The sequence below is a fragment of the Eurosta solidaginis genome, chromosome 5, assembly GCF_040869045.1.
Source record: "Eurosta solidaginis isolate ZX-2024a chromosome 5, ASM4086904v1, whole genome shotgun sequence".
NCBI classification, from domain to species: Eukaryota; Metazoa; Arthropoda; class Insecta; order Diptera; family Tephritidae; genus Eurosta; species Eurosta solidaginis.
Genome location: NC_090323.1, coordinates 206,522,982 through 206,538,250, shown reverse-complemented (window position 1 = coordinate 206,538,250; position 15,269 = coordinate 206,522,982). Strand labels below are relative to the sequence as shown.

Below are 15,269 nucleotides of genomic sequence, written 5' to 3'. Positions count from 1 at the left end.
CTTCGCACCATTATACCATCCTCCCGAATCAAAGGTTGGAAGGGGCTTACTTGGTTGTTCCCGCATCATCTTAAGCATTAAGCTAATTAGCCCCCTTTCTACAGATCTCCACCTCTCAGTAGTCATCTGTCCGAAATGACTGCTACGATCAACCAGCGCCACAGTCAGTGACTGCTTTGCCACGTCACTCATCTTCTCGGGAAAAGCCGAAGTTTTAGTGTTATCTGCCTTTGGCACCTCCGAGAAAGCCGGAGTCTTAGCGTTAACTTCCTTTAGCACCTCCGAGAAAGCCGGAGTCTTAGCGTTATCTCCCTTTGGCTTTTCTCCTACTTCCGTAGTTGGAACTTCCCTCTGACTCGCAGCTTTCGAGGTACTTGCTACCTCGTTATTGGGGCCCATCACAGCGCTGGGCCTACTTCTCTTGTCGATGCGACCGCCCTGCCTCGTGGCTCTGGGACTGGGTCCTTTCTGCCTCTTGAAAGCAGGCTTGTCGGCTTCCGCCGAACGTTGCCTTTTCATTCTGCCATTCGACGCTTCTTCCTCCTCGTACCGGTTGCAGAACCGAGGGTTTCTCGCTTTTGAACTGCCTTCGACCAACTTCTACCGCCTCATGGGCCCATTTCAAGCGCTCGATCTCCACTTCTGTTGGCTGGACCACTGCTCTCAGGCGTTGGACAATTCTTAGTGCTGCACGGTACTGCGAGAGAGCTCTTTTACTTCGTCTGCTCCGTACCCTTCTCCGCTCTTCTACTCCGTTTTCATTTGTGTGCTTTTCCAACACGGAGTTCATTCAATCAGCACAACTCTCGCTCCCCGAGTACGACGCATCGCTTAATGCGTATTTGTCGTCCTTGGCTTGCGACTCATTCCTCCTTTTATCATCCTCCTTATTACAATTTGGTAATGAGTCATTCATCTTAGTCGTACGACCACCTACCCAACAAGGCGGGCTCAGCGGTCCAGTTTTATATACGGGCAAAGAACCGTCAGCCACAGCAGCGCTCCTTACTGTGGTAAGGCCATCAATACTTCCCGAGGTGGCCCGGTATCGGGAAGGCTCCGTTCGAATACAGCCGAATTTATCCCCTGTCTGCAAATCGTCTAATAGGCGCGGTCCGCATAATTCCCTGGATTATGGAGTTGGCAGTTCTTGGTCACCGACATCTCGCCGCCCTCCTATGAGGCGAAACGGCGTAGATGCCAGTCCTAAACAGCTCCGCCTCATAGTCGGGCGGGAGATCGGCTAAGCCCTCACACCAACGGCAAGGTGCCTACCCTAGTTACATTTATTTATAAATTTACATAAATTTTGGCTGAATTGTCCCGTAATTCAGTTGACTTTGTCACGTTTTTAAATACTTGTTGAGTCCATTAGTTACAGCAAAATCGGGTGAAAGCGGTTTCGACGACGGAATAAGTAAAAGTTACACTTGGAGCCTATCTCAAACGAGATAAGGATAGGACTATTCGATGCTATTGAATTCGAAACTATTGATACTGGGGATCGGAAACTTGATTCCTCAAATATATCGATACGAAAATTATAGAGGAGACAGTAACAATAGCTTTCGGATATGCTTGACATAGTTGTAATTTGTACTTTTTATTTCCTTCAGGCATTCAAGTTTTGCGAGAACTGATCCCAAGTAAACTCAAGACTTTAGGATAGTTTCTTTGGGCTACAAAAAGAAGAAGATGTAAAAGATGAGACGTCTGACATTATCGAGGCTCCTGCATGCCTGTTAATTTTCATGTTTGCTAGTTAATTCGGGTCACAATTTGCTTTATTTGTTTTTTTAGTTTCCCCAATTTTGATGAAGATAATAATGATTTGAGAAAGGCATTTCATTATTTGCAGCTAAGAGCAGCATCTTTCAAGTTAAAGCTTTGAATAACAGTAAATTGTAGTAATTGGTTCTTAACCGATTTCGTTAATTTTTCTTCAAAGCGCTCCTTATAGTAAAGGCAACCTCTCTGCCGAATTTTGTTACGATAAGTTGAAGGATTTTTGATTTATGATTAATAATATTTGCAAAATTGATTTTATGACAAGTGAACGGTGGCACGCCCATTTTAAACAATTTTTTCAAATTGTTATGACGAGTCTCAATATCAGTGCACACGTCACATTTAAACATTCTAGGTGTATTATTTACTAAATAATCCGGTTTTTTGTGTTTTCAAAAATGTTATATATTGTACCGAATTTAGTGAAATTCGGCTTATTTACAACCTTCTACTAACGTTCGTATCGCTAAACTGTTGAATAAATAACTCCAATATTTAGTAATGCAAAATAGTCTTTATTAGACTACTTTGAAAGTACAATAACACTTATACTCCGCAACCAATAGCGCGCTTAAATCAAACTGATTAACTGATTGGTCGTACCTCAGCTGGTGCTGATTTTATACTCTTTGGTTTCCTCGTTGGCATATTCCTAGGCGTTTCTATTTCTAGAATTTACTACTTGTTTACCAGCTATAAACTTATCAGCTATAAATACAGATGCTTTTCGCATAGCCATATGCGCGTGTATATGTGAGTGATACTTCCATCCCGATGATTGCCTACTTTTGGGAGTATCTCAGATATATGCATGTGTTTGTGCGTTTCTCTCTGCTGCTTGTATGGGCATATGTGAGGACATAATGATTGAATTGTTTATGTGCATACAAGTCACTGCTTAGTATCGCCTTAGAAATGATAGTATCCCTTAGTGTTGCTAATATTCGTCACAATATATAAACAGCGGGTGTGGTTATCATCCGATTTCGCTCATATTCAATACCAATCTATTATGGGTCCAGATAAGCTCATGTATCAAATTTGGTAAAGATATCTCAATATTTAGTGAAGTTATCGTGTTAACGGACAGACGGACGGACATGGCTCAATCAAATTTTTTTTGTATACTGATGATTTTGATATATGGAAGTCTATATCTATCTCGATTCCTTTATACCTGTACAACCCACCGCTTATCCAATCAAAGTTAATATACTCCGTGTGCAAAGCACGCGGAGAATTAAAAATAAACTAAATGTTCACAAGAAATCTAAAATGTGCTAGTTTTAATGTAAGATCCTGGCCCGCTTCGATCCCGTGATCGAAAAACAATTTTTGAAATCGCAATAGCTATAAGATGGTGAATCTGAGTAATAACATATGTATGATCGGGACAATTCGGATTCATAATATCCATAACTGATCTGTCATTTGTCAAAAAAAGGTTGACCGTTTTATATCTATCGTTTGAGTGAAAATGGTTTGCGATCGCGGATTCTAAAACGCGATACGAGCCTTATATTTGTTAGTCTCCGATACGAATACTGAAGGGTGCTACGCTTTATGAGGATCAAGAATATATGCTGATATAAATGCAATCAAAATGGCAGAAGGAAGCAAATATTTATAAACGAATTAATTTCAATAAACATTTTGATTTCACGATAGGTGTGATTTATTTCATCTTAAACATTCAAAGAATTATGAATTCAAAACTCCTTGTTGTTCATTTAACAATTACATCTTTGCTGAAAAGCATCGTGTTCTGTTAACACTATGGTTCAAATATTTGCTGTGATTGCTAAAATTTTTTTGTTTACAAATTATAAATTGTTTAACAACCATAGTGAAATTCATCTACATGAGTCTTGTTTTAATAATTTATAATTTTGTTGACGTACTAAAGTGAGGCTATCGGAAATGCTGAGTAAGGGCATTCATCTTCAGTCGATGCGAAAGACGCCTTGTTTGTTTTCCCTGTCTTATCGCTTCTGTTGTTGTTGTTGTTAGTTTTGTAGCAGTGCTTACTGCCATTGTCTATGATTTTCTTCCTATCCCTGTTGTTTTTGTTGTTGTAGCAATGTTTCGCTCCACCTAATAGCTGCGACCGATCACAAATTGTCATCAATATCCTCTAACGGGAGTCCAAGGAAACTTGCTGTTTCGACCGGGGTGGACGATAATGAAAGGGGTGTTAGAGGCGTTGGTTTCACATTACAAATAAAGAGATGGTTGGTGTCATGTGGGGACACATTGCAAGTGGGGCATATATTTTGTATGTCGGGGTTGATTCTGGATATGTAAGAGTTTAACCTGTTACAGTATCCTGAACGAAGTTGAGCCAGAGTGACTCGCGTTTCCCTGGGGAATATGCGTTCCTCTTCCGCAAGTTTTGGGTACTGTTCCCTGAGTACTGGGTTCACCGGGCAATTCCCGGCATAAAGGTCCGACGCCTGTTTGTGGAGTTCACCAAGGACCTGCTTGTGTTTTTTTGCGTCATACGGCTGAGTTCTCAGGTGCCGTATTTCCTCAAAATGCTTACGGAGATGACTCCTTAAGTCCCTAGGCGGTGTTGGCTCATCAATCAGATGACTGTTGGGATGCCCAGGTTTCTGGGTATTCTACAGGAACTGTTTGGCTAGCATCTCATTTCTCTTCCTGATGGGGAGTGTTCTCTCCTCATTATGTAGATGGTGTTCTGGGGACATAAGAAGACAGCCCGTGGCGGTTCTGAGCGCAGTATTTTGGCAGGCCTGTAGCTTCTTCCAGTGGGTAGTTTTTAGGCTTGGCGACCATATAGGGGACGCGTAGCACGCAAACGGCTGGCCAATTGCTTTGTATGTGGTAATGAGCGTTTCTTTTTCTTTTCCCCAAGTACTGCCAGCAAGGGATTTGAGGATGTTATTACTGCTCTGGATTTTCCCCTTCGCAAAATATGGTCGGACAAGTGCATGAATTGGATCTTATCAGTGCTACTTCAGACCTGTTAAATCTACCATCGCCCAGATTTTCACAATGCGCCAAATTTTGGAAAAAACCCGCAAAAAAAGGATCCACACACATCACCTCTTCGTTGATTTTAAAATCGCCTTCTACAACACGAAAAGAAGCTGCCTATATGCCGCTATGTCTGAATTTAGTTTCCCCGCAAAACTTGAACGGCTGTGCAAAATGACGTTGAGCAATACCATCAGCTCAGTCAGAATTAGGAAGGACCTCTCCGAGCCGTTCGAAACTAAACGAGGTTTCAGACAAGTTGACCCCATATCGGGCGATTTATTTAATTTGATGCTGGTGAAAATTATACTAGCTGCAGAACTTAACCGCTCTGGAACAATATTCAAACAATGCGTTCAATTCCTGGAATATGCTGATGACATTGATATCATAGGCCTAAACACTCGCACCGTTAGTTCTGCTTACTCCCAACTGGAAAAAGTATCAGTAACGATGGGTTTGATGGTGAATGAGGACAAAACGAAGTACCTGCTGTCATCGAACAAAGAGTCAGCGCATTTGCACTGTTGGCAACTATAATTCCAAAGTAGTAAAAGACTTCGTTTATTTGGGAAACAGCATTAATACAAACAACAACATCAGATCCGAAATCCAGCGATAAATCACTCTTGTCAATAAATGCTATTCTGGACTAGGTAGACAAAAGTAAAATCCTCTCTCAGCAAACGAAAATCATGGTCTACAAGTCACTTATCGTGCCCGTCCTGCTATATGGTGCAGAATCATGGACCATGACAACATTAGATGAAGCGGCTCTGGTAGTTGTGGAGAGATAAGTTCTTCGAAAAATTTACACATCTCTGCGCGTTGGCGACGGCGAGTATCGAAAAAGATTTAATGATGAGCTGTACGAGCCTTACGCAGGGATCAGCATAGTCCAGCGAATTAAAACGCAGCTGCTGCGCTGGCTAGGCCATGTTATGCGAATGAAAGATGATGCTCCGGCAAAAAAAAGTGTTTCTATGGAAGCAGAGGTAGAGGGCGGCCCCCACTCTGCTGGAAGGACCAGGTGGAAAACGATTTAAACTCCCTTGGTGTGACCAATTGACGCCGATTGGCAGAGAGAAGAAGCGACTGGCGTGCCTTGTTGGACCACCATAACTGTTTAAACGGTTAAGCATCAATTAAGTAAGCAAGCAAGATTCCCTTGCAGTAAGCTCTTTGGAGGTCGCAAAATTCTTTGCTTTTGATAATCTCGAAAAAAGTCATATAAATTTAAAGTTGGATATGGTGGATAATTGTGTGAATTTTTTACCCGGTCTAGGTAAAGAGTAAAAATAGTCAATGGCGCTACATTCTTGTCGGAAATCCTTTTAAAACGTAAAGTGTATAAAGACAAAAAAAGGAGGGAGGAAAATCCACAGACAGAACCAACAAATCAATGACAGCTCGTTACTACACTAGATTGATGCTAAAAATATGTATGTTTGTGATTTGTTGGCGTTAAATGGAGCGATAGTTGTATGTATGTATATTGAACCGTATCTAGAAAGTTAGAAAACTTAACTTTGTCCTTCATAAGTGATACCTTAAAAAAAGGTCTTTTGCTACACAAAAATTATTCGTTTCAATCATTATATATGTTATCGGCACTTGTATTCAATTCCCTTTCCTTGAGGCCACGGTGGTATAAGGACGGTGTGTTTGGCTACCAAAGCGAAGGTTTTGTGTTTATATCTAAGTAACATCAGACATGAAAATGTTTAAGAAAAAGCAAAATTTCTCACCACAAAAATTCGTTTTCTCAAGCAGTTTCCGTCCAGGCACTTTATGAAAAATTAAGGACCCATCAATTTATAGGAAAAACCTAAAGGCAGCAGAGAAGACCGACTCAAATCTCTTCAGAGGTATATCGCACCAAATTATTAGATATTATTATTTTTTTCTCATCCAAGCATTATTGTATGGAAAGTACATTGGAAATAAATGCTTTATGTCTTACGCAGATGAATAAAAAAATGGAAATCACATGGTGGCAGGAAAAACACGGTCTAATTTACACATACATTATGGAGAAGGCAAACGCACATTTGCAGTCAAAAAATAAAAAAAAAATTATAGATATTTAAAACCGAAAATTGCAAACAAAAATTGTGAATGCAGGCGTTCTGCGGCTAGGTACAAAAATAGACCGCACATTAGCATCTTGAAAAAGAGAGGAGACAACTAATAATAAAAAATTTAATAAACAGAAGATTGCAATGAGTTTTCTAGCTGCGGTAGCAAAATCTCAATTCCCCAAGCACTTAAACGGATAAAGAAAAATATGTAAATCCAATGCGGCTAACAACATATAAAATGTTGCGTTGGTGCAACGATATATGGTATTTTCGAAAACAAAAACAATAAAAAACAACTGGAAAATTAAATAAAAATAATACTAAAAATAAAGGAGTGGAGAGAATCATAAATGATGTTCGAAAAACGCGTATACGCATTTTACACAACAACAGTAGTGAAACTACAAACAAAAGTAGCAAGAACAAGCATTGGAAGTCAAAGAAGAACAGTAGAAAGCAAAAGTATAAGATACAAGTGGGCTATTCCATAAATATTCAACGACATTTCATAGGTGAAACATTCTATTTTCTTTTGTTTTACTATAGATATGCCAAACAAAGTACATCTTATCACATTTTTAGTTATACCAGTCCCATCTTCAATGGCATGTAGTAAAATGGCATATATATTTTGTTAGATTTGGTACGATATGTTTGATTTTTCTTTATTTCGTAAGAGTTGATTTGATTTGATATGATTTGATGTGATTTAATTTGGTTTGATTTGATATGATTTGTTTTTGATTTAAGTGGGTTTGATTTGATGTGATTTGACTTGTTTTGATCTGATTTGATGTGATGTCATACGATACAATGTGATTTTGATTGATACAATGTGATTTTATTCTATTTGAGTTAATATGACAGAGTGTCATTATACTCAGCTGAGCAGAGCTCACAGAGTATATTAATTTTGTTCGCATAACGGTAATCCGTTAAACTAATCGAAATAGATATAGACTTCTATATATCAAAATGATCTGGGCGAAAAAGGAAATTCATTTAGCCATGTCCGTCCGTCCGCCCGTCCGTCCGTCTGTCCGTTAACACGATAACTTGAGTAAATTTTGAGATATTTTAATGAAATTTGGTATATAAGCTCCTGGGCACTCATCTAAGATCGCTAGTTGAAATGAACGAAATCGCACTATATCCACGCCCACTTTTTGGATATCGAAAATTTTGAAAAACGGAAAAAGTGCGATAATTCATTATCAAAGACGGTTAAACCGATGAAACTTAGTAGGTGGGTTGACCTAATGACGCAAAATAGAAAATTAGTAAAATTTTGGACAATGGGCGTGCCACCGCCCACTTTTAAAAGAAGGAAATTTAAAAGTTTTGCATGCTTTAATTTGGCAGTCGTTGAAGATATCATGATGAAATTTGGCAGGAACGTTACTCCTATTACTATATATGTTCTAAATAAAATTTAGCAAAATCGGATGACTAACACGCCCACTTAAAAAAAAAATGTTTTTTAAAGTCAAATATTTACAGTATATAAGTAAATTATGTCAACATTCAACTCCAGTAATGATATGGTGCAACAAAATACAAAAATAAAAGAAAATTTCAAAATGCGCGTGGCTCCGCCCTTTTTCAATTAATTTGTTTAGAATACCTTTAATGCCATAAGTCGAACAAAAATTTACCAATCCTTGTGAAATTTGGTAGGGGCTTAGATTCTCGGACGATAACTGTTTTCTGTGAAATGGGCGAAATCGATGGAAGCCACGCCCAGTTTTTATACACCGTCGACCGTATGTTCTTCCGCTCGGCCGCTAACACGATAACATGCGCAAAAATCGATATATCTTTACTAAACTCAGTTCACGTAATTATCTGAACTCACTTTATCTTGGTATTAAAAATGGACAAAATCCGACTTTCGATATCGAAAATTTTGAAAAATTAAAAAATGCCATAATTCTATACCAAATACAAAAAAAGGGTTGAAACAAGGTGATAAGATTGGTTTTGCAATGCAAAATATAACTTTAGAAAAAACTTTGTAAAATGGGTGTGACACCTACCATATTAAGTAAGAGAAAACGAAAATGTTCTGCAGGGCGAAATCAAAAGCCCTTGGAGTCGTGTCTGGAATACTGTTCGTGGTATTCATATATAAATAAATTAGCGGTACCCAACAGATGATGTTCTGGGTCACCCTGGTCCACACTTTGGTCGATATCTCGAAAACGCATTCACATATACAACTAAGGGCCACTCCCTTTTAAAACCCTCATTAATACTTTAATTTTATACCCATATCGTACAAACACATTCTAGAGTCACCCCGGGTTCACCTTTATGGCGATATCTCGAAAAGGCGTCCACCTATAGAACTATACTATATTAAAATACTCTTTAATACTTTCGATTTGATATCCATGTCATACAAACACATTCCAGGGTTACCCTAGGTTAATTTTCCTACATGGTGATTTCCCCTTATTTTGTCTCCAAAGCTCGCAGCTGAGTATGTAATGTTCGGTTACACCTGAACTTAGCCTTCCTTACATGTTTTATTTTAGCTCCTTTGATGCGATTTTAAACTGGCACACAGAATAGTAGCAAGAACAAGTAGATGATATAAATGAGGTGAAACCTTCTTCTTTTTATGTTTTACTATGGAAATGGCCAAACAAAGTATATCTTATCACATTTTTAGTTATACGAGTCCCATCTTCAATGCCATGTGATAAAATGGCATATATATTTTGTTAGATTTGGTACGATATGTTTTGATTTTTCTTTATTTCGTAAGAGTTGATTTGATTTGATGTGATTTAATTTGTTTTGGTTTGATATGATTTGATTTGATTTCATTTGATTTAAGTGGGTTTGATTTGATGTGATTTGACTTGTATTGATCTGATTTGATGTGACGTGATGTCAGACGATGTGATGTGATACAATGTGATTTTATTCTATTTGAGTTCATATGACAGTGTCAATTTATTTTAGCTCCTTTGATGCGATTTTAAACTGGTACACATAATAGTAGCAAGACCAAGTAGATGACACAAATGAGGTTTTCCCTGAAAATTCAACGACACTTTATAGGTGAAACTCGATTTGATTTGACTTGGTTGATCTGATTTGACTTGATGTCATGTGATGTCATATGATGTGATGTGGTACAATGTGATTTTATTTTAGTACCTTTGTTCGGTTTTAAACTGATACACAGAATAGTAGCAAGAACAAGTAGAATATACATGAAAATTCAACGACATTTTATGGGTGAAATCTTAAATGTTTTAACATCTCATTTGATTTGATGCTATGTGATGTGGCTTTGCTCGCTTTGATTTGTTATGACTCAGTGTGATTTTATTTCAGCTTATTTGATGCGATTTGCAGCTGATACAGAGTTTTAGCTTAATTCAATTCGATGGTGTTACACAGATTTGATTTGGTATGATTTGATATATTTTGACGTAATGTGATTTGGTTTGATTTACAGCCAAATTCTTGCAGGTCACGACTAGCAATTCTCATGAACCAATTTTAATTAAAACTAGGAGCAGTTGAAATTTGACTACCTGTACGAACTGTTAGTCACTGACAAGCCAAATACGAATGCTATTTGAGGAGATTTGAATTTACTTCATTTTGGTTGATGAAAATTTGATCATATGAGTTTTGAATTGATTCAATTTTCCCAAAAAGTCGTTGAATTGATAAAGAATGACTCAGCAAGATATGCCCACCACTGTGCCTATTGAAAAAATTGAAAAGATGGATCTCGATACATACGCATACACGTACATCCATACAAAAGATCTTGTTCGAACAACAAGCCACACACAGATACAGCAAGCTCCGCAAACACTAGCATGAAGCGCGCGCAAACGGCAAGAGGGGAGTATCGTACAAAACGTTTCCACAGACAACAGATCATGGCAAGCGAACAGCATGAGAATTGAGAACGCAAATCGGACAAAGCCAGAGAACGAGCGACCAGCAAACAATGAGAAGTGGCAAGCATGCTTCGTAGAGCCCCAAAGAGCTCCTCAGCAAATTGGACAACATTCAGTCTTGTTTCGAACACTCAGCGAAATATACACGTACGTAAAATAGTCGCTAACTAGCGTTTGTGTACAACAGCGAGTCGTCAAGAAGCAACTTAAAAAGGCAAATTAATCAAAGCAGTTGCGATAAGAAATAAGTGAAGTGGTACAAAGTTTACAATTTGATAGTTTTTAAAAAAATGCGATTAAATCGTTCTTGTAAAATAGAAAGCAAAGCATAAGTGAAAAAAGTTTCTCTCTTCAAAAAGAAACAAAAGTTTGTTTGATTTCTTATGCAAGTTTCAAAAAACAAAACCGGCATTGAAATTAATGAAAAAACGCAAAAAAAAAACAAGAAATCTTTTTAACGACATGCGCCGCCATTTAAAGTTTGAGTAAAGTACCCCAAAAGCGCGTGCAGAAAGAAGCAAAAGTTAAGTGAAGCGCGTGTCGTGTGTAGTGAAATGTGTAGGCACAGCCAAAGTGTTCGAGCACATACCCAAAAGTTAAGAGGAAATATCAACATTAAGTAAATATTTGATAGTTCTCGAATTGTTATCGACAGAGCCAACGCAATATATCTATACATATACATACATATTCAATGGTTAAGGTTTATACCTGCATACTTGTGTAAAAAAATCAAAAATTATAAATAGTGGAGATCAAAAGATACTTATTTTGTGCATAAAAACTATTCAATAAAGGTGAATAAAAAATCAAAAAAATACAGAATGATCTTAATAAATTATAATACCATGCTTTGGAAATATAATTTTAATAAAAATTTTGAGGCGCGTTGGTGTTAAATTGGCTCAGTTAGGTCTAGTTCTAGAATGTTGTGTACTAACCCTGTAGGAAATATCTTTGCAATTTCCTAGACACAACCTGAACTCTAAGCCTGATATATTAAAAAAAAATCCTGAAAAAATGTGAAAAATGCGAATGAAGAAGTTTCATCTTTAACCCAACGACTTTTTTCTTAAAGAACGAAATATTTTCTGAAACTAAAAAATAGAAGGCAGCAAAAACCACTTCATAGAATGAACTTGCCAACAACAAAGGCATCGCTTTGGCTGAATGTGTTTGTAACAGTTCAAACATCGCAGGAGTGCGGGTTCGAATCCCACTCCCGATAGAAAAGGCTTTGAGGTATAATCGAAAAATCTCTCGCCTTGTCCGTTCTGATGTCAAGTTTCTTTTAAAATTTTCCCCAATTATTAAATAAAACCACAACAAATAAACACAAAATAATTAACACACCAAAACAACAAACCCACAAAGAAGGTCAAACGACTAAAATTACGGATTTTTACCTGCCCCAGTCAGCAACACAAATTGAACAGTAAAAACCACCCTCGGTTCTGAATGAACACACAGCACATACATATAACTAAATATACACAAGCACCAATTTTAGCAATACCTGCTCATGTACCTACGAACTATAAATACAGGACAAACGATAACAACAGATCAGAACGAAAATCGACACTGATGATGGCACAACGCCGAAACCGGTTTGTCTCAAAGCAAAATTTGACAAGGGATGACGGAAAATCGTTGCAATATACATCATTTATCCACCCTGTCGGAAAATCAACAAAACAAAATAAGTCAAACCCACGTTCCTTATTTTGTAAAAATGGTTTATGATTGTAAACTAATGGCTACATAGGTCACCATACAAAAATTAAAAAAAAGGTGACTAAAGACCTTCCCCAAATTCGGCTCTTAAATTGAGAGAGTCTCGGAAAATTTAGAGAAATACTAAGGGAGTTCAGAATTTTGTGTATTTAATGTTGGCAACGTTGCTATAGCAAACGAAAGCCTGTGAACAGCTTTTTTCGTTTTTAATTTTTTGTTCTCATTTTTTGTTTTGTTTTGACAGTTGTTGATTTGCTATTCAATATTGAATAAATTAACTATTGTTTTTGATGTTGCGTATGCCTCCTAAAAAATAAAATTAGCACACATTTTTCAAAGCACAATTTATAAAAAAAAAAGTCGAAATTTTCTAAAATATTTTTTAAGGCAAACAAACGCAACGTTGCACAAATCATAAAATTTAATTTATTCCAAAGTTTGCTGCCTATTAATGCATTTATCGCACGCCTGTTTATACCATTAAATTTTCGGAAATTGATTGGAAAATTGATCAATGTATTTTTTGTACTTGACATTCGGTTTTTGGAATAAATATCATTATCTTGATCTTGGGAAGGCCTTCAATAAATTTTAATGTACTTTTGGGCTCTGCAGTCGTTTTTTCACACTTTGATTAGCCGAGAAGCATACTTTAAGGGACTTAAATAGATTAAACTACTACACAAAAGAACATAACAAAAAAATATGCCACTTCTCAAGATCGAAATTAAAAAATTTTCCGCGACCAATTGAAGAAAAGCTTAAAAGTTTATGATCGTTATTTTGCTTCAACCAACCAACGAGTTAATTACGGCTGTTTTTGCTGTTGTTGTAGCGATAAAGATACTCCCAGAAGGTTTTGTGGGTGTTATCGATGTTGATGGCCCCTTTTCAGATATAGATCCTTTCGCTTCGGTAACATGCGCCATTTAGATACTAGCCCGACCATCTCGGGAACAATTTGACGTTGTTTGGGAAAGTTATTGGCGTTGTTCGAGCTTTTTCTGCTAAATTATTTGATGAAAAAAATTTAAAATGCATAACTTTGCATGAGAATTTCCAGTGCATTGTTGTTCTTTGGTAGCAAAATACAATTGGGTGTAAGCATTTTTTTGTTAATTCAAGAAGATATCAGTTTTATTGCCGTTTTGATTGTTAATATGCGCTATGTCAACGACAAACTCTAGTCAAGAACGTCATACCATCTTAAGTTAGGCTTAAATTGCTTTTTTTTTGGAATTAAGGGTCACTCACAATCCCCTAGTAGTAAAATATTGGAGTTTACAACTATTTAGATTGAATTAAGGGGTCGCTTTAATAGCTTCAATGTATGTATGTAAGTTAGGCAGACGCCTACTCTTGATAAAAAAGGCGTGAGTACCAAGTATTCGCAAAGCTCGATGTGCAGAAATATAGTTGTACATCTAGAAAACTAATTTAACGATAAGAAATGGATAGCTTTTCTACATAAAAACGATAACTTTTTTATAACAAATTGATAACAAATCGATAACTTTGTGGTATCATATTCAAAAATTTTAGATAGTAAATCGATAACTTTTATAAGTTTTCGATAAAGAATCGATAACGTTTTGATAAGAAGTCGATAACTTTTTTATAACGCATAGATAACTTTCTCGTATCCCGCTTTGATACCACAAAAATGCTTTTGTTTCTGTAGAATGTGGTTCACACACCCATAAAGCTAAACCAGTGCATTTGCCTAATGTAGCGCAGAATTTCGTTTATATTTGCGGATTCTAGCTTCACAATGCTCCAAATAAGTATTGTGGGGACGTCGATACCTCGGCTTCGACAGGGCGGGACAATGGCATAAATAATTCCCTACGCTTTCTATATCTTCCTCTTACCTGTAACTGCGACAGAAGTCATTTGTTTGCAGGCTATATGACCGCATGACCACCCATAAGACAGTGATCTGTTAGAATACCCACTAATGGGCTAAAAGACAGGCAATTGCGAAGTATGACCGATTGCGATCTCTTTCCGTCCAGCTTGAGCCATATTTTCCAGGACACCCTACATGTTGGTTCCATGGCCCATCTTTTTGTTGTTGTTGTAGCGATAACGACACTCCACGAAGGCCTCGGGGAGTGTTATCGAGTTGATGGTCCTTTGCCGGATGCAGATCCGGTACGTTCCGGTACCAAGGCCGACGATCTCGGGAACGATTTGTTATGACCACATGGGACCTTCTAGGCCATACCTCCCTTCCACCCCACCTGGATAAACCGGATCTTACAGCGTACCAAGTAAGGAAAGCGATAACGCCTACAATGACCTAGATACGAATTCAGACCAAGCCTAGAAATTAAAATTGAATATTTTAATAAGCTATCATCAATAAACTTTCACTCAAAATTTTCTTCTTGAGGGAACTAGTGTTAGTGAAAAAAACTTGGCATGAGTACAAAGTACTCATGAAGTTGGAGGTGTAAACCAAAACAGAGCTCACTTTGCCACAAGCAAATAGTTTCGGGCTGTTTGAGAAAAGCTTCGTCGGCTTATTGTCAACAACTGATACTGACAAGTTATTTTCGTCGAGTAATCGGTTTGTTATCGGCTTCTTGTTGGTTTCTTTTTCATCGATTTTATATTGCAGTTTTACCAATATCTCTTTCATAAAAAACGGATGACTCGTTGATAACAAGTATTTAATACCCTAATAACAAATCGACAACGAGTCGATATATTTTTAATTTTCGACAACAAAACG

General features: G+C 37.4%; 1 protein-coding gene across 9 annotated transcripts in view; it reads left to right on the top strand.

The window, feature by feature from the left end:
* Sarm (sterile alpha and armadillo motif) overlaps window positions 1-15,269 on the top strand; it is a 324,081-nt gene that overhangs the window by 47,691 nt on the left and 261,121 nt on the right. For 2 of the 9 annotated variants that reach the window (XM_067787778.1, XM_067787777.1), the window contains exon 1: window positions 10,938-11,592. The exons of 6 other annotated variants lie outside the window; for them this stretch is intronic. The gene's annotated coding sequence lies outside the window, so the exon portion shown is untranslated. Of the gene's footprint in view, window positions 1-10,937; window positions 11,593-15,269 lie in introns of those variants that run through there. One more of the 9 variants, XM_067787779.1, reaches the window with a different exon arrangement.